Source organism: Equus przewalskii, chromosome 19 (assembly GCF_037783145.1).
Source record: "Equus przewalskii isolate Varuska chromosome 19, EquPr2, whole genome shotgun sequence".
Classification (NCBI taxonomy): Eukaryota; Metazoa; Chordata; class Mammalia; order Perissodactyla; family Equidae; genus Equus; species Equus przewalskii.
The window spans coordinates 47,730,749-47,755,691 of NC_091849.1; the positions used below are offsets into that span (position 1 = coordinate 47,730,749).

The following is a 24,943-nucleotide window of genomic DNA, read 5'->3' on the forward strand; positions in this document are numbered from 1 at the left end:
ATAAGAAGATAACTCAATAAACATTTGAGGAAAAGGTTTGACCAGGTGCTTCACCAAAGAAGAGATACAAACAGCAAACAAAAACATGAAAAGATATTTACTTTCAACATCAGTAGTCATTAGGTATATGTAAATTAAAACCACATAGACATACTGTTACACACCTATTAGAATGGCTAAAAATTAAAAATAACTGAAAATACCAAGTACTGACAAGAATGCAGAGCAACTGGAACTTTCATACACTGCCTGTGGGAATGCAAAATGGTTCAGCCGCTTTGAAAAATAGTCTGGCAGTTTCTTAGGAAATTAAACTTGCAGTTATGATACAACCCAGAAATTCCACTTAGTCTTTAGCCAGGAGCAATGAAGACATAAAACTGTGCACGAATGTTTGTAGAGGCTTTATTTGCAATTGCTAAAAGCTGTAAACAACCAAAATGCCCATCAGTTGGCGACTGGATAAAGAAATCATGGTACATCCACATAATGGAATATCACTTAAACGAAAAAGAAACAAACTACTGACATATGCAACAAAATGTATGAATCTCAAAGGCACTATGCTAAGTGAAAAAAATCAGATTCAAAAGCTACGCAGCATGTGATTCCAGTTATGACGTTCTTGAAAATGCAAAACTATAGAAGTAGAAATCGACTTAGTAGTTGCTAGAGAGGAAGAGGAAGGGATAGGATTAAACAAGGGAACTTTTTGGGGTGATGGAAACGTTTGCCGTCTTTCTGGTGGTGGTGGCTGACTGCATAAATCTGTCAAGATTCATAAGACTGTCCACTTCAAAAAAAGGTGAATTCTATCTTATTTAAATTATACCTGAACAAACAAAAATCTAAAGAACTGCCTCATTAGCCAAGGTATTAAATAAAAATCCTTATAAAGTGGAATTCTCATAACCAAAGTGGACATATCTTTAGGACTTAAAAGTAGGATAATTTTTTTAACATACGTGAGAAAAAGAAGAAAACTGAAACAGTAAAGACAGAGTTAAAATATATATTGGAGACCGTAAAGAACACAAATGATACCACAGAAAATAAAATCTGTCATTTGGAAATCAAAATTGAGAAATTCTCATAGTGTAAGGAAAAGGACAGCTATGGAAAACATAAGGGAAAGAATTAGATAGAAAACATAACATAGAATCAACCTTAGAATTATAATGTTCCTGTGGAAAAGAGAAAAAGCAGTCAACAACATGAAGAAAACTGTACATACAGAGGGAATAGCTGTGCATATATAATCCAAAGGGGTCACTATGTTCTAGGAAAACAGTGTATTAACCACCTCCAAAACACACATGGATACACAGTCTGGGGGGAAATGTTTTTGCAAAGATAAAAGGGGAAATCCTGCAAGCTTTAACTTAATTTTTAAAAAGTAATTTCAAATTCTTTTGCAGTTTTAAATGACAGACAATAACAGAATACTATTGACTCAGACCCTTTAAATGAAATGGAAAGATGTGTAAAATAATCTAAATTCACGCTAATTCTGATAATCCTGCTCTCATTTGCCTTATACAGAGGTACTTTTATGGAGAATAAGGAGATTATTTATTTACCTTTTGAAATAAATTGTATAAAATATTAATCATTATTAGCAAGGTCTAGAAGAGCTTTTGTTATTATGAATATGTATCATCAAATATGGTGTTATGGGCTGAATTGTGTCCCCCCAAAATTAGTATGTTCAAGTCCTAATCTTCAGTCCCTCAGAATGTGATTGTGTTTGGAGAGAGGGTTTTAAAGAGGCAGTTAAATTGAAACAGGGTCATTAGGGAAGGCTCTAATCCAAAATGACCCAGCTCTCCCACTGCTGGGTATTTATCCGAAGAATTTGAAAATGCAAAGGCATAAAGATACATGCACCCCTCCGTTCATTGAAGCATTATACACAATAGCCAAGACTTGGAAGCAACCTAGGTGCCCATCAAGGGATGAATGGATAAAGAAGATGTGGTATATACATACAATGGAATATTATTCAGCCATAAGAAATGATAAAATCCGGCCATTTGTCACAACATGGATGGTCCTTGAGTGTATTATGCTGAGTGAAATAAGTCAGAGGGAGAAAGTCAAATACCATATGATCTCACTCATAAGTAGAAGATAAAAACAAACACATAGCAATGGAGATTGGATTGGTGATTACCACAGGGGTGGGGGGATGCAAAAGGGGTGATTAGGCTCACATGTGAGGGGATGGACTATAATTAGTTTTTGGATGGAGAACATGATGTAATCTACACAGAATTCACAATATATTATGATGTACATCTGAAAGCTATATATTGTTATAATCCAATGTTACTGCAATTAAAAAATAAATAAATAAAATGGAAAAAGAAATTAGGACATAGCTATGCACAGAAGGAAGACCATGTGAAGACACAGGGAAAAGACAGCCATCTACAAGCCAAGAAGACAGGCCTTAGAAGAAATCAATCCTACTGACACCTTGATCTTAGACTTCTAGCCTCCAGAGCTGCAAGAAAATAAATTTCTACTGTTTAAACTACCCCATCTGTGGTACTTTACCATGGCAGCCCCAGCAAACTGACACGCAGGCAAGCCATTTCATTTGGACTGATGAATGAAATATGGGGCTTTTGAAACTTGTTTTCTGATTTAGGAGAAGTAGCTTAAAGCCAAAGAACAATAGGTAAGTGGAGGGGGTTGGGGAACACTGCAGGTCCATGATTTGCTTTTTGGCTGTAGTGCATATCTCAACACACATCATTTATTGGAATTTCTGAACATGTGGTCCAAACTGGGAAAAGATCCTGAAGTTTATTTATGAGTCAACATCCTTATTCTTTTTATTTTTTATTTACATTCTTCTCTTGGCAGATAGTAATACCCTTTGCCTTTAAGTCAAGTACCTAGATTTTGTAGGGGTGGACCTTGCATATTTCAGCATGTCTTACTTATTTCCTTAATATATGATAGAAATAGTCCAAATTTCTCCTGCAGTTAGTTGTAAGGAAGAAAAACATTGCACAGCATCCCAGATGTTTCTCTGACAGGAATATTTAACGTAGCTCTGACTTCTCTTTGGGAATCAAAGAGTCTTCAGTGACTTCACTTGTTTGCTATTTCTGGTCTTCAAAGGCCTTTTGAGTTATGTACAATACAATAAAATATTCTCTTTGACATTTAAAACTTTGGTCTGTCAGTTAGCATTTTCAACCAAAATATATTGAACGCTCTCTGTGTAAAGCACAGTCAGAGAAACAAAAAATGAAAGAAAGGATCAGATCCTGGCTTTCAAAGAAGTTCCTAATCCAAACACAGACAGGCCTGGAAGGATCCTTCATCAATAAGATAACTGTAAGTCAAAGAGAATGCCAAAAGAGAAGGGATGGAAACAGAGAAGGGAAGATTCTCTCCCATGTCCCACCACTAGAAAGGGAGAAAAAATAGTTGCATTTGCAAAAAAAAAAAAAAAAAATGATGTGAAGAGAACTTTACTTAAGGAAAGAGGGAAAATTTGAAGCTACAGCTTGGCAATTACTTGAACAGCTCTGTAAAATAATTAGGAAAATAAAAGATTAGAAAGTAAGATATCCAAATTTAGTGTCTGAAATATCCCTGTTAATCCCTTTCTTTCTTTTTCTCTCTCTCCCCTCCACCCTCCCTCCCATACATCCTTCTTGTGGTAAGAACACAACAGAAGATCCACCCACTTCACAGTATTGTTAACTCTAGACACTACATTGTATAGCAAATCTCTAGAATTTATCTTGCATAACTGAAACTTTATACCCCCTGAACAACAGCCTGGGTCTTATGAATAAGCCTAGCGTCTCAGATCTTGCTCATGTGCTTCCTGCCTATCACGTTTAGCAGAATTTTAGTGGAACAGCAAGGAGAGGAGAGCCCTAAGGAGGGAGAGGAGAGAGGACAGGAGGGCTGCACGGAACTATGCATCCCTTCCTCCAGCCCACTCTGAGTGGGAATCAGGGTGAATTTATTGAAAGTAGGCGCATGAGGTGAGAAAATGAGGTGTCCAAAATATACGTATATAAATGATGTTTGTAACTAAATAAAGTGCCCAAAGATATGAAAAAATGTCTTTTCAAGAATCTAAATTATCCCTTTCTGGGCATGTTTATGTTATTAATTTTCTCTGTAAGAATTGTTTTGTATAGACTATGAAAAAGAAAGCTTCAGCCCTTTTTCTGTCAGCATTAGTTTAGAATATAAACTAATGGAATCACTTAATGAGATTTTTTAGAAGTGTAGATTAAAGAGGTTACACTTTCTTTTCACTGTGTTTTAAGTGCTTCAGTCCTAAAGAGGGTGGGGGAACTTGTCCTATATTTAATTTTTCCTGCCAAGGGTCCAGCAGCACAGCAGATGTGGAAAGTTAACATTTAGCGTTCTGGGAACCAAAATTGATGGCACGCTGCTACCACAATATGCCACAACCAAATCCTGGCAAGAATTACCTCTTAGATAGAACATTGAATTCTCTCTGGGATGCCTTGAAGAAGGAAACAGAAACAACAAAGTAGGGGATGAGAATATCTAAAATGCAGCATTTGGGCCAAAAATAAAGGGCATTTATAAACTGTGGCTCTGGAAAACAAGTCATAGTCCATTGTGGAAGGCAAAAACAAGGTTACAACATGCAGTGTTTAATATGAGTCCCTTTATTTACAAATGTACGATATATAGATATAACATGTTGATATAAATATAGCACACAGAAGAAAAATATCTGAAAATAAATACCACAAGATGTCAACAGTCTTTAGAGTGGAGTATGATTTTCCTTTCCTTCATTTTGATTATCTTTAATTTCTGAGATTCATGACATACAGACACAGATACAACTTTTGCAATTTTTAAAGTTATGTTTTGATAATTATGGGTAGTCTGATGAGCCTGAACATGTACAGAAAGGCTACACTGTGTGTATAGCTCTAGTAACACACTTTACATTATACTAGTCAATGCTTGTCATCTCTCTTCTTCAGCAAACTCTGAGCAACTTGAGGTCAGGAACAGGGTCTTATATTTCTGGATACCCAAGATCAAAGAAAAGGAAAGAGGTATATAACTAATGTGTGTGTACTTATCAAACTTAATTATTACAACAACTCGGTAATCAATATTATCCCAATTTTACAAAGGCGAACTTAAAGCTTAGAGATATTAAGTAACACAGCTAATGACCTTCAGTAAGAAGTGCTAGGGCTAAGATTCAGGTGCACATGTGTATGACCCCAAACTAATATTGGTGTTAAAATTTGATGCCTGTTAAATGGAAGAGAGGAAGGGAGAAGGGCAAGCCATGTAGACTTGAGAAAAGTTTAAAGTTATAATGTAAAGCTAATAAATAGAATATAAAATAAAATATATATTAAGCAATCACTTAAAATATGTATAGAAAATATGCATATATGAGCAAGTATGTTCTCTCTCACTGATATATCCAGGCGAGAGCTGAACCAGTAGCACTTAATAAAGTTGTGGAAGAGATTTCTGTCCTGTGGGGAGATGCTTTTAGGTGATACCAGGGTCTACCCAACTTGGTTTTCCTGTAATATTTTATTAGGGCCAGTCTCCTGATTTTTTAGAGAAGGCCCCAGGTGATTTAGGGACAGAATCTTGTTTCTTTCCTCTGACATCCTCTTTCATTTGGCAGCAATGCATCCCAGTGGTGCATGAATAAAATAGCAATCAAAGGAGATTCAGCAGCGGTGAAAGAACTAATGAATCACAAGAAAGAGGCCCTTTGTTGCAGTGCATTAACAAAAATCATGGATGTAAAAGCAGTCCCACAGGTTTTGTGAAGAATTTTTAATAATTGAAAGTTACGCCGTTAGTAACATCTCTGGGGCATTCAGCTTGACTTTTATGATGTCTTTAATTAAAGAAAATGTACCCATATGTAAATGCTGGGGTATATAAGAAAGTAGGACAGACTCAGGTTATCCAAAGTGTAGATGAAGTAGTTGATCTCCTTTCTGCGATTTATATTAAGAGTAAGTCTAATAACCAGTTATCAAGTAACTCAAGAATGTGGATATGAATTAGAGAGCTCTAACACATTTTGCACTTTAGAGCTACCTATTGTCTAAATACACAGTCCTAAGTTTGTCCTGACTTTGAGATAAGTCCTAGGGTATAAAGTTGGGATGAAAAGTGGGAGAATCCAGGTTGTTCATTCTTTGAATGTTTCTCAGGCACACAGCTAAAGAAAACTGAACTGAAACTTAAAGGAACTTAAACTTTTTTCCTATATCGTGAGTCACATGGAGTCTAATATTAGAAGTACTACCTATAGTATTTAATAAATAGAAAAATCACTATGTCATGACTCTTAGTAAGTTTTGGCATTCCAGAGTAAAACAAATATCTTGGATTCTCATAATATTAATCTATAGAATATAGTATATCTTTTCACCTATTTTATTTTTTACCTAATCTCTCATTTCTTATCTAGATTCTCAAAGCCTTTAATCTTCATAAGTAGCACAAAATAAATATGTCTGAGAAAATTTAACAGTTATCAAATTCAAAAATTTCTGCCAGAATGAGACAAAGAGAGGTGATTTCCTCCTAAGAAGTCTTTTTGGCAGACAGTAACAAAGGATTAACTAAACTGATATTCCAGGCACTCTGCTGGGCTCAGGGTATACAAAGATGGATAAATAGCTTCTGCTCACAAAGAACTTATCATCTATGCAGAATATGGGCCCATAAATAGATAAATTTCATACCCATAAATAAAGTTTTGAGATAGCTATACTGATGGAGACATACATGTGTGTTATAGATGCACTAGGAAGTGACCCCTAACTCAGGCCACTGGGGTCTAAACATGATAGGCAGGAAGCACATCAGCAAGATCTGAGACACCAGGTTTATTCATAGACCCAAGCTGTTGTTCAGGGGGTATAAAGTTTCAGGGCTTCCTGAATATGTACTTGAGCTGAGATCAAGAAGATGTGTAGGTGTTAACCAGGCAAAGAATGGCGGCGAGTGCAAAGTAGAGAAGGCTACGCCAAGCAGAAGGGGTGTTATGAACAATAGCTCTAACAGTGGGAATGTACAGTGGGGAACTATGAATAGCACTAAATTGCCAGATTGTAAAATTATAAAGCAGAGAATGAAGAGCCGTGGGGCTACAGAGTTAGGCAAGGAATAGATCATAGAGGACAATATTTGCACGTGAAAGAGTTCTTCCTTGGGGAGTTATTGAAGGATTTAAAGCAATCAAGTGGTATTATCAAACCCCAATTTTAAGTGAATCCCTTTGGTGGTCACATGGAGAATGTATGTACATGCTAAGAGCTGCAGGTTGAGTGAGAAACTTTAGAGAATAGGAAATTTTTAAAAAAATACAAAAAGAAGAACCCACTAAGAAGGCAGAAGGGTAAATAGGCAGAGAAGTATCAAGAGAAACTAGACTGTGGTGTTAAGACTGTCAAAGTAGAATGTCATTTTGAAAAGTCAAAAGAGATCAACAGTAGCAAATGAAACAGAGCAATCCAAGAAGGCAATTACTGAAAAATGTCCAACAGAATTCTAATCAGGAAATTAGTAATGCCTTTAACAAGAGCAGTCTCATTTCTGCAATCAGGGCAGAAGCAGAGTGCCATGGGTTATGGAGTAAATGAGGAGTGAGAAAGAACTGATGACAGAGAGTGAATGAGATGGAGAGAAGTTTGCGTAAGAAGGAAGAACTGTTGGGTGACAGAGAATGGATCTCTTATCAAGGACATGGATAATAGCCAAGTGAAACAAGCCAGACGAGAGGGAAAGGCTGAAGATACAGAAAAGAGGTGTGTTAAAAGGTAATGCCCCAGGAGAGATGTGAGAAGATGAGATCTTAAAAGAGAGACGAGTTGAAGGCTCAAACAATCCTCAGAAATGGGGTAAACGAATGGGGTAAACATGTTTATATCATCAAAAGGGAAATAAGAATTTGAGCCTCAATGAACCTCAATTTCTTAAAGAAGAGATGACATAAGTAAAAGGATTGACCTGATATCAAAAGACAACTTCCACTCAATTAGAGGAGAAGACCAGCTAGCACCAAAGACACCTCCATGAATACACAGACTATAGATGGATCTAAATCATAGATGATGAAATGGGCCATTTCTATATTCAAACATTCTTTCCACAGATATCCTGACCTCTCACTGCCCTGCCTGGAGCCCAGTTGCTGTGAATACTAACTGTTACATCTTTCTGAGGAAGACAATCCAGCTAAACCTCTCTTTGCAAGGTACTGGGTTCATCTTTGGGGGGTCATTTGGGTGGCTGAAGATTATTGGATTTTGGATTTCTCACTCATAAGAAGTCTAGTAGTAGTTAATGTTCACATATCTTTTTTTAATTTATTTTTTTATCAAGGTCACATTGGTTTATCATATTTTATAAATTTCAGGTGTACATCATTATATTTTGACTTCTGTATAGAGTATCATGTTCCCCACCAAAAGTCTCATAGCCATCCATCACCACACACATGTGGCCCTTTACCCCTTTAGTCTTCCCCTGTTCCCTTCCCCAGTCTGTAATCACCAATCTGTTCTCTGTATCTATGTGTTTGTTCGTTGTTGTTGTTTTTTCATCTTTCCTGTCCAAAAATCATAACTTTGGGGAGATGTGTAGACTCACTTCACGTCTTTTTTTCTGTGTTCCAGGCACTGTCCTAAAGGATTTACATATATTACTGCCTTCAATCCTCATAACAGCTCTGTGATATATTGGTTATTGGTCACATTTTGCAGCAAAAAAGAAACAAAGGAGGTTTAAAAATTTATTCAACTAGTAACTAGTTGGATATATAACTAATTAGTGGCAAAGGAGACCCAAGGAGTTCAGATGACCAGCTAATTAAAGGCAGAGCCGAACCTAAAACTCAGGTTCCTGACTGGTGACTAGGGCCCCCACAGTAGGCAACAGTGGCCTCAAATAAATATCTAATCCCTTGGTAGACTTACAAATTAAAAATCTCCAGAGAGCATTCCTGGCATTGATTAAAACTGACATTTCCAATACTGAGATGCACCGCCTTTCTTGTCTGGAGACTGAATGCTCTGAAGTATGAAAATGATCAACCACAGAATGTGTCTGGTGAACCTGAGGGGTTCGCACTATCCCAAGCTCTCTCTGGGATGTGGGACTGGTAAATACCCAAACCCACCTTGCTGACAGATATATATTCTTTCCCTTTTTAGAGTTTTCACTTCCAAAATATTTTCAGTCACCTCAGGGATGCTTCTATGTGTAACCTGCAGGCGATTTACGCCCCAGCAGCTTTGACTGCAGCTTCTGATAACTTCCCTCTAAGATTCCTCCGTGTATGTTTCCTCATAGAATCAGGCTGCAGTCCCTCTGCTGTTGCTCTGCTTATCTTCTCAGGACCTGGCCATTTCCGTAGCAACAAACTTTGACTACTGACCCCTGTTCCACCTCTCCAGTTTCCTCTCTCCATCTCTGCATTTCCTGCCAGAGGGGACTTCATAGCAGTGCCTATTAAGCCCTTACTGAATCGGTTTCACCCTTGCTCTTTTTGTCCTTCAGGGGTAAGGGGAGGCGATGCACAAAGTACATAAGGTGTTAGAGTGTTCTAGCATGGTCTCACTAGGCTCCACAGTAGCATGTGCACACACACCAAGCACCCTTTGCACTTACGGTGACTTGCATGGTGATTATTTTTCTCATTTTCCCCACAATTCATCCTTGTGTTATGGCTGAATTCGGGGCCTGTATTATTTAGGAATCTTCCAGGTGCAAATAGAAAACAAACAAACAAATAAATATGCAGCAGTCCTAAACAAACAAAAAATGTGGTTCATTTACTCATGTCTGACACCTGACTTCAGGCACCAGCTTGATCTTGAATTCAAAATACATCTCCAGAATTTACCACTTTATTCTCTTTTCTCAGATTTGGCTCCATTCTAGGGTTCCACCATATGGTCCCCCAACAACTCCAAACTCCATGCTGTCTCCCTTGTGGCTGCAGCTGTTCTAAGCTTCTGTTCTCAACACCAGAAGAATCTCATTCTCATCATTTCAAATAAAATTCCTGAGATTTACACTGTAAGTTGATCTTTTTAAATCACCTACTCATCTGTAACCAATCAGTGTGATTATGAAGAGGGCTATCCTGATTTGTTTAAACCAATCAGAATCCACTCTTGAAACTACAAGTTTGAGACCAGGGTTGGGAACGAGGGTTGTTCTCCAAAAGAAATCTGGGATATTATGACCAACAAGTATGGGGAAAATAACTAGCAGACAACTAAGTGTCTGTTACAGAATTCCAACTGCCCTTAGGCAAAATTATACATGCCAAACCCTTTAGCACATCAGCTAATGGAGCCCCAGCTTCAGCTGAGCTAATATTTTTTTGCAATTCTAATTCAAAAATTCGGATGTGAACCTTGTCCCACTTATAGTCATTTCCGATACCCGTATCTGTATGATTCAGTCCGAGGTCAGTTAAACTCCTGTATCCCTGATATCAACACTATTCTAGGCTATCTCTATTAAATGCTTATGTAAAGTTTGTATCTAGTAGAGATGAGACATCTTTCTATTTTGTAACCAATACATTAAAATTTGTTTAAGGCAGGTGCATCTGGCCTAGAAAGAAATGAGGTTCAGAAATTCATTTATACATGTGTTCCCTGGACATCACTGCCTCACTGATCAAACTAATACTGCCAGGGAGACAGAACATAGTGCCCAGAGCATTTAAATAGTGACTCACAGTCAGTCCTTCTGCTGTCACTCCTGGCACCAAAAAATCTTTTACTTAAAACAGTGAATTGGCATGAGCAAATTATAGGATTATTTTCCTCTGAATATTTCATCAATTTGCTTATCAAAATTTGAGACCAAATTTAAGGAATTTCATCTATTTATGGGAACTGCACATGATATTTTCTCACCTCAGCCTGTTTTATTTCCTCTGTACTCACCAGCTTCAATTCATAAAGGAGCTCTCACCTTACACTAAATTAGGATGAAGTGTACCCTTAAATTACCGACAAGTGTGTCCAGGTAACAACTGCATCTGAATCCAATATCAAAGAAGCCACATGTTTCCTATTCAATTTATCAAGGGGCATATCACACGACACCTGTAATTCTGCTCAGATAAATCTCAAACCCCACCAGCACTGGAGATCTTGCCCAATTACAAGGAAGGTAAAATAGCGTAGTAGAAAGAAAGCCGATTTTGGCGTCAGACAGACCTGAGTCTTCTGAATACTCAGTCTGTATTTTACATGCTGGGGTAGGAAAGCTTTTCAGCTTCTCTCAATATCAGTTTCCTCAACTACAAAATGGTGATGATTGAAACATACCTCATAAAATGATTGAGAACATTAAATGAGGTGATAAACAAAACACACCTGGCTAGATGCTCATTGCATGTTGCTTCCCTTGCAGTCCCCTCAGAGGATACTTGCTGTCCTCAACTTCAACAATGATAAGTCATGTTGATAGTATATACCCTTGATGTGATGTGATGAAAAAAATACCTCAGTTCTGTAGTGTTCCTCCCCAAAATATACAACCCAGTTTAATCATGAGAAAAACACCAGACAAATCCCAAATTAGGGACATTCTTCAAATTATCTTAATAGTAGTGCTCAAAAGTGTCAAGCTCATCAAAAAACAAAGACAGTCTGAGAAACTATTCAGTCAAGAGGAGCCTAAGAAGACATGACCAGGAATGTAAAGTGATATCCTAAATGGGATCCCAGAAAAGGATAAAAGGCATTAAGTAAAAACTAAGGAGGGATCTTGTCAAGATGGTGGTGTGAGCAGATGTTGAACTCGTCTCCTCCCATGAACACAACCAGGTTACAACAATTTTTGGAAGAATTACCCCGGACTGAAAACTGAAAATTGGATAAAAAGAACCCCCACAACAAGGGACAGTCCTGACAAAGGCAGAAGAGGCAGTAATTACTGCTGGAGAGGAAAAAGTCCACCTTTGGGAACAGCGGAGCTTCTCAGCTGGCCAGGCAGGAGCCACCCTAAGGTACGCAGCCCTCCCTGGAGGAGTGAGGTCTGGAGCAGGGCCGATACCGCTATAAGGATCCTTCAGACTCAGCCCAACTGAGACAGGGGTCTTACTGTCTGGCTTTGCTGGCTATTAACTGCAGCGAGGATACCCCCAGAAAAGCTATCGGGCAGAAAGCCGAAAAGACCCGAGTCTTAAACGGCCCACGCACAAATTCACTCATTGCAGCAACCTAAAATCACCAGAGAGAAGGCTGACAGTCCTTTGGTGAAACGAGACTCACCTGGTGGGATCTGGGGGCATCTTGGTGAGAGGAGGGACCTCTTCAGAGACTGAGACATTGGTGGGGGCCATTGTTCTGAGCTGGTCCAGGCGTGCTGATACAGACCCAGGTGGGGGCCATTGAAGTTCATCCCTTGGCCTGTTAGCCCAGGGGTCTGCCACCCCAACTAGAGCACAGATTTAATCCAGTTCAGCCAGGGCAGGCAACGCACCCTAGGGACTGGCCCCACCTAACAGCAAGCCCTCAGGCTACTTTTCAGCCTGCACTGACTGGGTGCCTTGATCCTCTACAGGCAGGAAGGGTGTCTGCCTCTGTGGGGCAGGGCCTGTGTGAGGACCAGGTGAACTGTGGGGGGCATTGGTGGAGAGGTGGGGGCCTCTGCAGTGTGGCATCGGGGTATGCTCCAGGGGGTTGAGAAGTGTGCACAGGCCAGGACTGTGTTCATGGTGTATGTGGTCCTGTGGGGGGTGAGAATTATCAGCGGCAGAAGATGTGTGCTTCACAAATAGCCATAAAAAGGATCAGCTGCACCTTCCAAAGCCTGAAACAATTGAGTGCCCCCATGCCAAGGGCTAGCCCCACCCAGCTGCACTCCTAAGAGAACTGACAACAGACTTGTTGGCCTGAGGCCTATCACAACTGTACGCCCCTGAGACTAGCAACCAGCTACACTGGGTACCAACCCAATTAAGAGGAAAACTGCAGTATGAGTGTGCTGATAGACTTTGTAGCCAACAGTGCTGAGGCTCCCCAAACCGGATTTACAAACAGCTGGCCAGGGAAGGAAAGATCAGACTCCCTGGGTACCTGCAGTAGGAGCAACCCTGCCACAGCAGAACACAAGTAGCCCACAAAGGGGTCACTCCTGGTTCTTATGGACTGGTGATGAGAGGGAAGCACACTGCTGGGCCTCATAAGGCATCTTATACATAAGGCCACTTCTCCAAAATCAGGAGACATAGTCGACTCACCTAATACAAAGAAAATAGCACAGAGAAAGAGGCATAATGAGGAGGCAAAGGAATACTTTCCAAGCAAGGGAACAGTACAAAACCCCAGAAAAAGGACTAAGTGAAACATAAACTATGACCTACTCAACAAAGAGTTCAAACAAAATATCGTGAGGATGCTCACAGACATGTGGAGAAGAATGGATGAACACAGTGAGCACATCAGCAAAGAACTGGAAGATATAAACAAAAACCAATCCGAAATGAGGAATACAATACTTGAAATGAGAAATTCACTAGAGGGACTCAATAGCAGAGTAGAGGATGCAGAAGAATGGATCAGTGAGCTAGACGAAAGACTAGAGGAAATCACTCAAGCAGAACAGAAAAGAGAAAAAAGAATTAGAAAGAGAACAGTGTAAGGGAACTCTGGGACAATATCAAGTGTGCTAACATTCAGATTATAGGGGTCCCAGAAGGAGAAGAGAGAGACAAAGGGGAAGCAAATTTATTTGTAGAAATAATAGAGGAAAATTTTCCTAACCTGAGGAAGGAAACAGACATCCAAGTTCAGGAAGCACAGAGAGCTCCAAAAAGATAAGCTCAAAGAGGCCCACACCAAGATATATTATAATTAAAATATCCAAAATTAAAGACACAGAATCCTAAAAGCAGCAAGAGAAAGGCCACAAGTGACATATAAAGGGAAGCCCATCAGGCTATCAGCGGACTTCTCAGTCAAGACCCTACAGGCGAGAAGAGAATGGCATGACATATTTAAAGTGCCAAAAGGAAAAAACCTACAGCAAGAATACTCTATCTATCAAGGTTGTCATTCAGAATGGAAGGAGAGATAAAGAGTTTCCCAGATAAGGAAAAATTAAAGGAGTTTATCACCAAGAAACCAGTTCTGCAAGAAATGCTGAAGGGACTTATTTAAGTGGGAAAGCAATGACTACAAATAGAGATAAAAAAAATTATCAAAAAAGAACAACAAAAAACGAGGCAATAAAATCACTTGTAAAGTAAAAATAAAGGCAGCAGTTCAACTACCTGTGAAGATCACATGAAGGTTAAAAGACAAATGTACTAAAATCACCTATTTCAATGATAAGAGGGTAATGGATAGATACACACTAAACAAGAGACTATATATGATGTGAAAAACATATAATGTGGGAGGAGTGGAGTGAAAAAGTAGAGCTTTTAGAAAGAGGTCAAGCTAAAGAGTCTATCTACTCAATATAGACTGTTATATGCATAGAATATTAAATAGGATCCTCATGGTAATCACAAATCAGAAACCTATAACAAGCAAGAAAAAAGGTAAGTCAAAAGAAATCAAACATATTACTAAAGATAGCCATCAAACCACAAGGGAAGAGAGCAAGAGGAAAAGAAAGGAACAGAGAAGAACTACTAAAACACCCAGAAAAAAAAAAGTGACAAAATGGCAATAAATACATATTTATCAATAGCTACTTTAAATGTCAATGGACTAAATGCTCCAATCAAATGCCATAGGGTGGCCAATGGATAAAAAGACAAGACCCATGTATATGCTGCATACAAGAGACACACTTCAGATCAAAAGACACTCACAAACTGAAAGTGAAAGGATGGAAAAAGATATTCCATGCAAATAGCAAAGAAAAGAAAGCGGGGTTAGCAATACTTATATCACACAAAATAGACTTTAAAACAAAAACTGTAATAAGAGCCAAAGATGGGCACTACATAATGATAAAGGGAACAATCCAACAAGAAAATATAACACTTGTAAATATCTATGCACCCAACATAGGAGCACCTAAATATATAAATCAATTATTAACAGACATAAAAGGAGAAATAGACCATAACACAATAATAGTAGGGGACCTTAACACTCCACTTACACCAATGGATAGGTCATCCAAACAGAAGATCAATAAGGAAAGACTGGCCTTAAAGGACACATTAGACCAGATGGACTAAGTAGATATATACAGAACATTCCATCCCAAAACCACAGAATACACATTCTTTTCAAATGCCCGTGGAACATTCTCCAGGATTGATCACATATTAAGCCACAAAACAAGTCTCAATAAAGTTAAGAAGATTGAAATAATACCATACATCTTTTCTGACCACAAAGGTATGAAACTGGAAATCAACTACAGGAAGAAAGTCAGAAAAGCCACAAAAATGTGGAGATTAAACAAAATGCTACTGAACAACGATTGGATCAATGAAGAAATCAAAAAATTCCTGGAGACAAATGAAAATGAAAACATGACATGCCAAAACCTGTGGGATACAGCAAAAGCGGTTCTACCAGGGAAGTTTATAGAAATTCAGGCCTACCTCAACAAAGAAGTAAAATCCCAAATAAACAATCTAAAAGTGCTCCTAAAGGTACTCGAAAAAGAACAACAAAGCCCAAAATCAGCAGAAGGAAGGAAATAATAAAAATCTGAGCAGAAATAAATGAAATAGACTAAAAAAAATTAATGAAACCAAGAGCTGGTTCTCTGAAAAGATAAACAAATTGACAAACCCTTAGCTAGACTCACCAAGAAAAAAAGAGAGAAGGCTCAAATAAATAAAATCAGAAATGAAAGAGGAGGGATTACAACGGACACCTCAGAAATACAAAAGATAATAAGAGAATACTATGAAAAGCTATATGCCACCAAATTAGATAATCTAAAAGAAATTGATAAATTCTTAGGAACATGCAACCTTCCAAAACTGGACCAAGAAGAAGTAGAAAATCTGAATAGACCAATCACCAGTAAGGAGATCAAAACAGCAATCAAAAACCTCCCCCCCAAAAAAAGTCCAGGACCAGATGGCTTCCCTGGTGAATTCTACCAAACATTCAAAGAAGACTTAATACCTATCCTTCTCGAACTCTTCCAAAAAATTGAAGAGGAGGGGAGCCTTCCTAACTCCTTCTGCAAAGCCAACATTATCCTGATACCAAAACCAGACAAAGACAATACAAAAAAAGAAAATTACAGGCCAATATCACTGATGAATATTGATGCAAAAATCCTCAACAAAATAGTAGCAAATGGAATACAACAATACATTAAAAAATTATACATCATGATCAAGTGGGTTTCATTCCAGGGATGCAGGGATGGTTCAACATCTGCAAATCTATCAACGTGGTACACCACATTAACAAAATGAAGAATAAAAATCACATGATCATCTCAATAGATGCAGAGAAAGCATTTGACAAGATACAGCATCCAATTATGATAAAAATTCTAAATAAAATGGGTATAGAAGGAAATACCTCAACATAATAAAGGCCACATATGACAAACCCACAGCAAATATCATTCTCAATGGAGAGAAACTGAAAGCTATTCCTCTAAGAACAGGAATCAGACAAGGATGCCCACTGTCACCATTCTTATTTAACATAGTATTGGAAGTCCTAGCCAGAGCAATCAGGCAAGAAAAAGAAATAAAAGGGATCCACATTGGAAAAGAAGAAGTGAAACTGTCACTCTTTGCAGACAACATGATTTTATATCTAGAAAACCCTAAAGATTCCACTAAAAAACTTTTGGAAATAATAAAGGAATATGGTCAAGTTGTGGGATACAAAATCAACGTACAAAAATCGGTTGCATTTCTATGTACTAACCATGAAGTAGCAGAAAGAGAAATTAAGAATACAATCCCATTTACAATTGCAACAAAAAGAGTAAAATACCTAGGAATAAACTTAACCAAAGAGGTGAAACCTCTGTACACCGAAAACTATAAAACATTGTTGAAAGAAATCGAAGAAGACACAAAGAAATGGAAAGATATTCCATGCTCTTGGATTGAAAGAATTAACATCGTTAAAATGTCCATACTTCCTAAAGCAATCTATAGATTCAATGCAATCCCTATCAAAGTTCCAACAACATTTTTTACAGAAATAGAACAAAGAATCCTAAAATTTATATGGAGCAACAAAAGACCCCGAATAGCCAAAGGATTCCTGAGAAAAAAGAACAAAGCTGGAGGTATCACACTCCCTGATTTCAAAATATACTACAAAGCCATAGTAACCAAAACAGCATGGTACTGGAACAAAGACAGACACACAGATCAATGGAACAGAATTGAGAGCCCAGAAGTAAACTCACAAGTTTATGGACAGCTAATATTTGACAAGGGAGCCAAGAGTATACAATGGAGAAAGGAGAGTCTCTTCAATAAATGGTGTTGGGAAAACTGGACAGCCACATGCAAAAGAATGAAAGTAGACAATTCCCTTACACCATGCACAAAAATCAACTCAAAATGTATTAAAGACTTGAATGTAAGACCCGAAACCATGAGACTTCTAGAAGAAAACATAGGCAGTACTCACTTTGACATCGGTCTGAGCAGCATATTCTCAAGTCCCATGTCTGACTGGGCAAGGGAAACAAAAGAAAAAATGAACAAATGGGACTACATCAAACTAAAAGTCTTCTGCACAGCAAAGGAAACCATCAACAAAACTAAAAGACAACCTAACAATTGGCAGAAGATATTTGCAAACCATATATCAGATAAGGGGTTAATATCCAAAATATACAAAGAATACAGCTCAACAACAAAAAAACCCCAACAATCCAATTAGAAAATGGGCAAAAGATCTGAACAGAGATTTCTCCAGAGAAGACATACGGATGGCCAACAGGCATATGAAAAGATGCTCAACATCATTAGCTATCAGGGAAATGCAAATCAAAACTACAATGAGATATCACCTCACTCCGGTCAGAATGGCTATAATTAACAAGACAGGAAACAACAAATGTTGGAGAGGGTGTGGAGAGAAGGGAACCCTTGTTCACTGCTGGTGGGAGTGCAAACTGGTGCAACCACTATGGAAAGGAGTATGGAGTATCCTTAGGAAATTAAGGATAGATCTACCATATGATCCAGCTATCCCACTGCTGGGTATTTATCCAAAGAACTTGAAAACACAAAGGCATAAAGATACTTGCAGCCCTATGTTCATTACAGCATTATACACAATAGCCAAGACATGGAAGCAACCTAGGTGCCCATCAAGGGATGAATGGATAAACAAGATGTGGTATTTATACACAATGGACTACTACTCAGACATAAGAAACGATGAAATCCGGCCATTTGTCACAACATGGATGGACCTTGAGGGTATTATGCTGAGTGAAATAAGTCAGAGGCAGAAAGTCAAATACCATATGATCTCAATCATAAGTAGAAGATAAAAACAACGACAAAAAAACCACATAGCTTTGGAGATTGGATTGGTGGTAACAATAGGGGAAGGGGGAGTGGGGAGGGCAAAAGGGGTGATTAGGCTCACATGTGAGGGGATGCACTATAATTAGTGTTCAGGTGGCAAACATGACGTAATGTACACAGAATTTGAAATATGATGTACATCCAAAAATAAATTAATAAATTAATTAAAATTTTTAAAAACTAAGGAAATGTGAATAAAATATGGATTTTTAGCTAACAATTATTTATAAATATTGGTTCATTAATTGTAACAAATGTACCACAGTAATGTGTTAATAATAGAAGAAATATGGGAACTCAAAGTACTATCATCTCAATTTTTCTATAAATCTAAAACTGTTCTAAAATAAAAATTTTAAATCAAAGATATATTTAAATAAAACACCTGCAAATTTGAAACAGGGATGTTAAGCAATTCCTCTGAAGTCATCTTCTTTCTCCACCTGTCTGTTTCTTCCTGCTTCCTTTCTCTTTCTTCCCCCAAACATAATTGCTGGGACTATTGTTTCTTAGAAGCCATATGACTCAGATAAGAGTTTCCTGAGGCCCACGGAGAAGGATCCATGAAGGAGAGACATGCCCAGTTCATACACAAGAAGAAGGAGGGTATCACTTAGGAAAGATCACTTTCTGGTAAAGCTCTGAATAGCTAACACACCATGTGCTGAGTCCTGTGCTCGGTACTTGACATACATTATCTTGTTACATTTGTTCTCACAGTAACCCTATTGATGTAGATACTCATCTCTATTTTGCAGATGAGGCTTAGCTGATCATGATCCCACAGCTAGTAGGAACCAGAGTGAAGTTCCAGATTCCAAACCCCATGGTCTTAACTACTGCACATTCTGCCACCCAAGGCCTCAGTAAGATGAACAATTTGCCTTCAGCCACCTCCTGCTCCCATTTTTGTATACCTCCCTATCTTTAGATGTCCAACAACATCGGATCCCCACTAAGCTATCCAGCTATGCCTCCTCATTTCTCCAGAAAGAAGAATGAAAGCGAGAGTATGAAATGAAGTGAGGGAAATTGGAGGGGAGAAACAAAGAGAGCCAAGATTTGGTGAGCAGCTACTATAGACCAAGACACTTAGTAGGTACTTTACCTACTTTAATTAATTAATAAACACTCACGATATTCTCATATGAACATAATTTCCATTTTTAGGGACATGGTCACTCAGTGCTCTTACCCCAGCTGCCATGAAGGGAAAAGTTCTCCCTCTTTTATTACTTTCCACAATGTTCCATTACATACTGCTCCCTCCGCATACTTCCCCTCCCTGTATCCTTCTCCTGCCTGCTGGTCTCTTACTTCTCTTGCTCTCATCTTCCCTGATTCCTATACTCCACTGGCCAGATTTCTGCTTTCCAGCATGACAAGGGGGTTTTGTTTGTCTGTTTTGTTTTCTCTTCTACTCTAAGCCTTAGCAAGTACTGTTCCCTCTGCTCTTATCCCAATCTTTGTCCAGCTAACTCCTCAATACTGGATCTTCACTCATGTCACTTTGACAGGGAGGCCTTGCCCAGCATCCCAGACTAAATAAGGCCATCTTACTACCCTTATTTATGGCAGTCTGTTTCCTTTATCTGGAGTTAACCCACACAGTGTAACCATGTATGCAATGGTGGCTTATGTATTTAATTTCTGTCTCTCATCTGGACTGAGAACTCCATGAAGAAAGAGACTATGCCTGTTTTTTTCACCTGTGTCTAGCATAGTGCCTGGCACAAAGCATGGCTCAACAAATATTTATCGAATAAAGTTTTAAATTAGTAAATGGACCTAAGAATAAGGGAAATTTCTCTTCTTTCTGTAATCTACCTTTTCTTTGCTCAAGGCACATTTCACTGCATGCCTTACATTAAAGTTATTTATGCACAGGCATTATTTTCTTAACTAGACTGTGAGCTCTAAAGAGGAAACATTCTGTAAGTTTTCTGTGTATCCTCAATCTCACACACACACACAAACCAAGAAAATCCTATGTGGCAGATGCCAAATAATGATGTCTTAAATAAATGAGGGGAAAAAAGTAAGTGTTTCAGATTAAGTAGAGAAAAGCTGACTATGGTTTCACGTCTCCTTTCCTAGCAATATTTGAACTTGAAAAGAGCATTACTGAAGAGCTGTGCCTGAAACCCATAAAAATGTCTCTGAATGATGGAATTAGAATCATTAAGGATAAAGTATTGGGGTTTCACAGAGTTCAGAGACCATTTTTCACTTTTTTCAAATCCCATTGCATGAACAGGCTTCTCCTATTGGCCTAAATGTGAACTTGACACTGTTTTCAAAAAACTGTAAATGACCTTAAAAGGGTTTTCGCAGTCTCACACTTCCCTGTTCTTCACATCAGAATGCAACGATGCCCATAAATCCCAGCATTTGTCCCCAGAGGGTCAGTGTCTTATCAACATCTCTCAGTTGCCACCAGCAGCTTCCTGGCCCAGTCATGACCCTGTTGGCCTGTTCCATCTTGATGTTGAAATCCTCATCTGATGTCTCTCTAGCATTCAAAAGCATTTCTTCAATCAAATAAACACTTACATGATCGTTTTAAATTAATTTCCAAGAAAAAAATGCAGGATTTAATTTAAAACCTAAGAGCACGTTTACCTTGCCTTCCTCTATAATCAGCGAATGAGCTCATTCACTCTGAATAGCACACTGGGAGACAGGCTGGATGTTAAGTAACATTCCCCTGTCACCAAAAGATTAATGTGTCCAATTATCAGCGATGCCTTGCCCTCAGTAGAGTATAAACTGAAGGGTAACAGAGGAGAGCTCCTCAGCTCCAGGGCTGGTGGTTTTGTGATCTAGGCTCGAAAGTGAATTCTGCTCAGCACAATATGAAACGTCCTGCGCTCTTGCTAGTGTTCTGGGAAGGCAGCACTGTGTTAAATCATGGAACTTAAGATAATCAATCCTCAAGCATGCATTGAGCACCTCGACTAGTGATCTCTCGCTGTTCTAGAAGAGCTCAGCTGTGGCACTTACCTCTCTCTGACACATGCTCCAAGTGCCGTTCCAGGGCTGGTGAGGATTTCCACACTTGCTTTGCCAGTACACTTGAGTACGTGTGTTGAGAGCAGAATGATGGCGTAAAGAGGAAGCTTTAATACAGAAGCACGGGAACTGGGTGAGGAGAAGAGGAGAACTCTGACTTTCCTGAGGTTTGTTGTTACCGTCTTCACTCAGCAGCAGGCAATGGCTTTGAGAAGAAAAGTAGAGAGGGAGGCTCTTTAGCACTTGAAATACATTCAATCCCCCAAAAATCATCCCCCGCACTACCACTGGCATCTGTAATTTAGGCAGTAAACCTCTCCCCATGCCTATTGTTAGCCTGGAGTCACCAGTGAAGTTGCATATCAAGTGAAAATGCAGAACAAGGTATGATTCAATTCACTTTATGAAATCAAAAACCACCCTTTCATGGTATTACACTGTAGCCTTATAAATATGAGTATCAATATATAACACAAAATAATGAAGTCCAAAATGTGGATGTTTGTATGGAATGATATAATGAGCATTTGTCATTTTTTGGATGTCTAGTATGCAAATATTTTTCCTATTTGAGGGAAATCTTAAAGTAGAGATGAGGCTCCATCCCTCACTACCCCAAAAAAAGATTGTCATTCCCAGCCCTCTGACAGCTTTGGCATGAGTGTCAGGCATAGCATCAGCCAACAGAAGTCTCAGTTGAGAATTTGAGCCTTTGAACCTTGAAAGAGTAATACAAAAAATGTCAGAGAAACTTAGGACCTCAATAAAGTACTAGCAAACAGAATCCATAATATATAAAAAGAATTGTACACCATGACCAAGTAGTTTAACATCTGAAAATCAATGTGATATACCACATCACTAGAATATAAAGGACAAAAACCACATGATCATCTCAACAGATGCAGAAAAAAACATTTCACAAAATCCGATACCCCTTCATGATAAAAACATTCAATGAACTAGGAATAGAAGGAAACTTTCTCAAGCTGATAAATGGCATCTATGAAAAATTAAGCTAATATTATACTCACTGGTAAAAGGCAATGTTTTTCTCCTTAGATCAGGAATGAGATGAATGTGTTCACTCTTGCCACATCTATGCAACATTATATTGGGGTTCTAGCCAGGGTAATTAGGCAAGAAAATGAAATTAAAGGCATAGATTGGAAAAGAACAAGTAAAATTGTCTCCATTTTCAGATAACACAGTCTTGCATATAGAAAATACTAAGGAATCCACTAAAAATCTAACTAAACTAACAAATACATTCAGTAAATCATGAAGAATAAGATCAATATACAAAAACTAATTGTGTTTCTATACGCTAGCAATGAACAATCTGAAAAGGAAATTAAGAAAACAGTTCATTTAAAATAGCATCAAAAAAATAAAATACTTAAGAATAAATTTAGCAGAAGTACAAAACCTGTATGCTAAAAACTACAAAACTATTATTGAAAGAAATTAAAGAAAGAATTAGTGTTTACTCAGAGCAGCTGCGATGAAGTTGAGAGTCAAGCAATAGCAGAATATCTGAGGATGAAGATGCTGGTGATATAGGGACTGATGTCCTAGAGTCCAGTATCCAGTGGTAATGGAGCAAGGGATTGCTTCTATTTGCAGGATGGAATTTTGCTTGACACGGCTCCAAATTTTGGTCCACTTTCTGAGTCTCTTTCTACAGCTCTCCCTTAAATTCAGAGATCTATGTAATGTCCTTTCAATAAATTCCATTTGGTCAGAGTTGGTTTCTACTTTTTTGTAACCAAGAACCCTGACTGGTGCAGGTATTGTACCTTAGTTTTCAACAACTTCTAATGATTTTGCTTAGGAAAGGAAATGTCCTAAAATATATTTTTTAGCACTTCTTAAGTGCCATTGCTGGGAATGGTCAGCTCATTTCCACAACAAACTTATAACCATATAACTTAATAATAATAACCTTATAAATAGTGTATTATTAATCCTATTTTTATATGTGAGAAAACTAAAGTTAAAAGAGGTTACACTATTGTCTAAAAGAAGGTAGACTGGACAGAAATCTAGACCCACTGAGCATAGTTCCTGAGAAATTCTACTAGACTAAGCTGCTTCCTTGATTTTCTGTCCTCAAAACACAGAGGGCATGTTAGCTTGCCTCTCCCTGAGGAGGAAGGCATTGAGGTCAAGTAGTCCCCACACCAAACAAGATAAAAGCTCAACAATAGAAGAAGAGTTACATGAATTACTTCTATCCAGTTAATGGAATAGGCAGCAGTTGTTAACAGGTTTTCCAAAAGTATTTAATGACATAACAAAATAATGTGATATGACTTGGAATTTTAGGATAAACAATGTCAGAAAGAAAAAATTCAATTGTGTTGTTACATGCAAACATATTTGCATGTATGTCTGTCATATATGTGCGGATGTTTATATTAGAGAGACATACATAAATATTGTGTAAAGGGCTAAGCATTAATAACAGAATGATAAGGAAAAGTATAAATTTCAGGGAGAAATGGAGATAGTAGGAAATAGGCAATTATAATGGAAATAAATAGCTCTGGTCTTGGGCCATGAAGGAAGAGACTGGGCACATGGCGATCCTACCATGTTAAACTCACCGAAAACCTATTGCACGCTCAAGTCCCCAAGAGAAAACCATACCTTTCCTTTCTGTGTCAAAGATATCGATTAGTTTTGAATTTCTTGTGGCCTTTACAGCTTTCCCAAATCTCCGAGTCCTCCCATATCTTCCTGAATGGTGACCTCTCCTGGACATTTCTGCTATTGCATTCTTCCAGCCACAGTAAGCTCAATATTGAGGCAGCTGTCAACCTGTTGTTCTCTTCAATGTTACAGATTAGCTGAAATGACCAGAGGGGCCTGAGAGGCTAATGCTGCTGGGGACCCACTGAAAATCTTAAATCCCCTTGGTGTCAGTCTTGCCATTATCCAATCCAAGTTCCCAATGGTTGGGCACTCTTACCACCCAGCCACGAGCACTGGAGATTTCTCTGTTGTGGACACTTTCAGACTCATGTGCTTTTCCCAGACTGGGTTTCCATCACTGATTTGAATTTTCTCACTCTCATATATGTTCCCTGGTTTCACACCTTTCTGCTCACACCTGTGTCCTCCGTCTGCCTAACTGAACAGTATGATTCATTTTGATAATTATGAGTCTCCACACTAGACAATAAAGCTACTGAATTTGGCAGCAATATCAACTATGAGAGAAGGAAGACCAGGCCCTTGAACTACTGAAATCCAACCTGTCACTTTGGAAATTTCAGTGGAAGGGGCTCTGTCCTAATATCCTAAAGGTGGCTCCAGAGGTCTCCAGCTATGGTTGAAAACACAGCCTTCACTTTGGTCACTTCTTATGGACAATCACTACACTAC

The 24,943-nt window shown here is 38.4% G+C and overlaps 1 long non-coding RNA gene across 2 annotated transcripts in view; it reads right to left on the reverse strand.

Annotated features, from left to right (window-relative positions):
- Positions 1-23,469, reverse strand: part of LOC139077351 (uncharacterized) — an 86,982-nt gene extending 63,513 nt beyond the window's left edge. The window contains exons 1-2 of one of the 2 annotated variants that reach the window (XR_011529789.1): positions 22,588-23,469; positions 21,545-21,758 (exon numbers count right to left, since the gene is read on the reverse strand). This is a non-coding gene — a long non-coding RNA (uncharacterized lncRNA). Of the gene's footprint in view, positions 1-21,544; positions 22,424-22,587 lie in introns of those variants that run through there. The other variant, XR_011529788.1, reaches the window with a different exon arrangement.
- Positions 23,470-24,943: the final 1,474 nt, after the last annotated feature.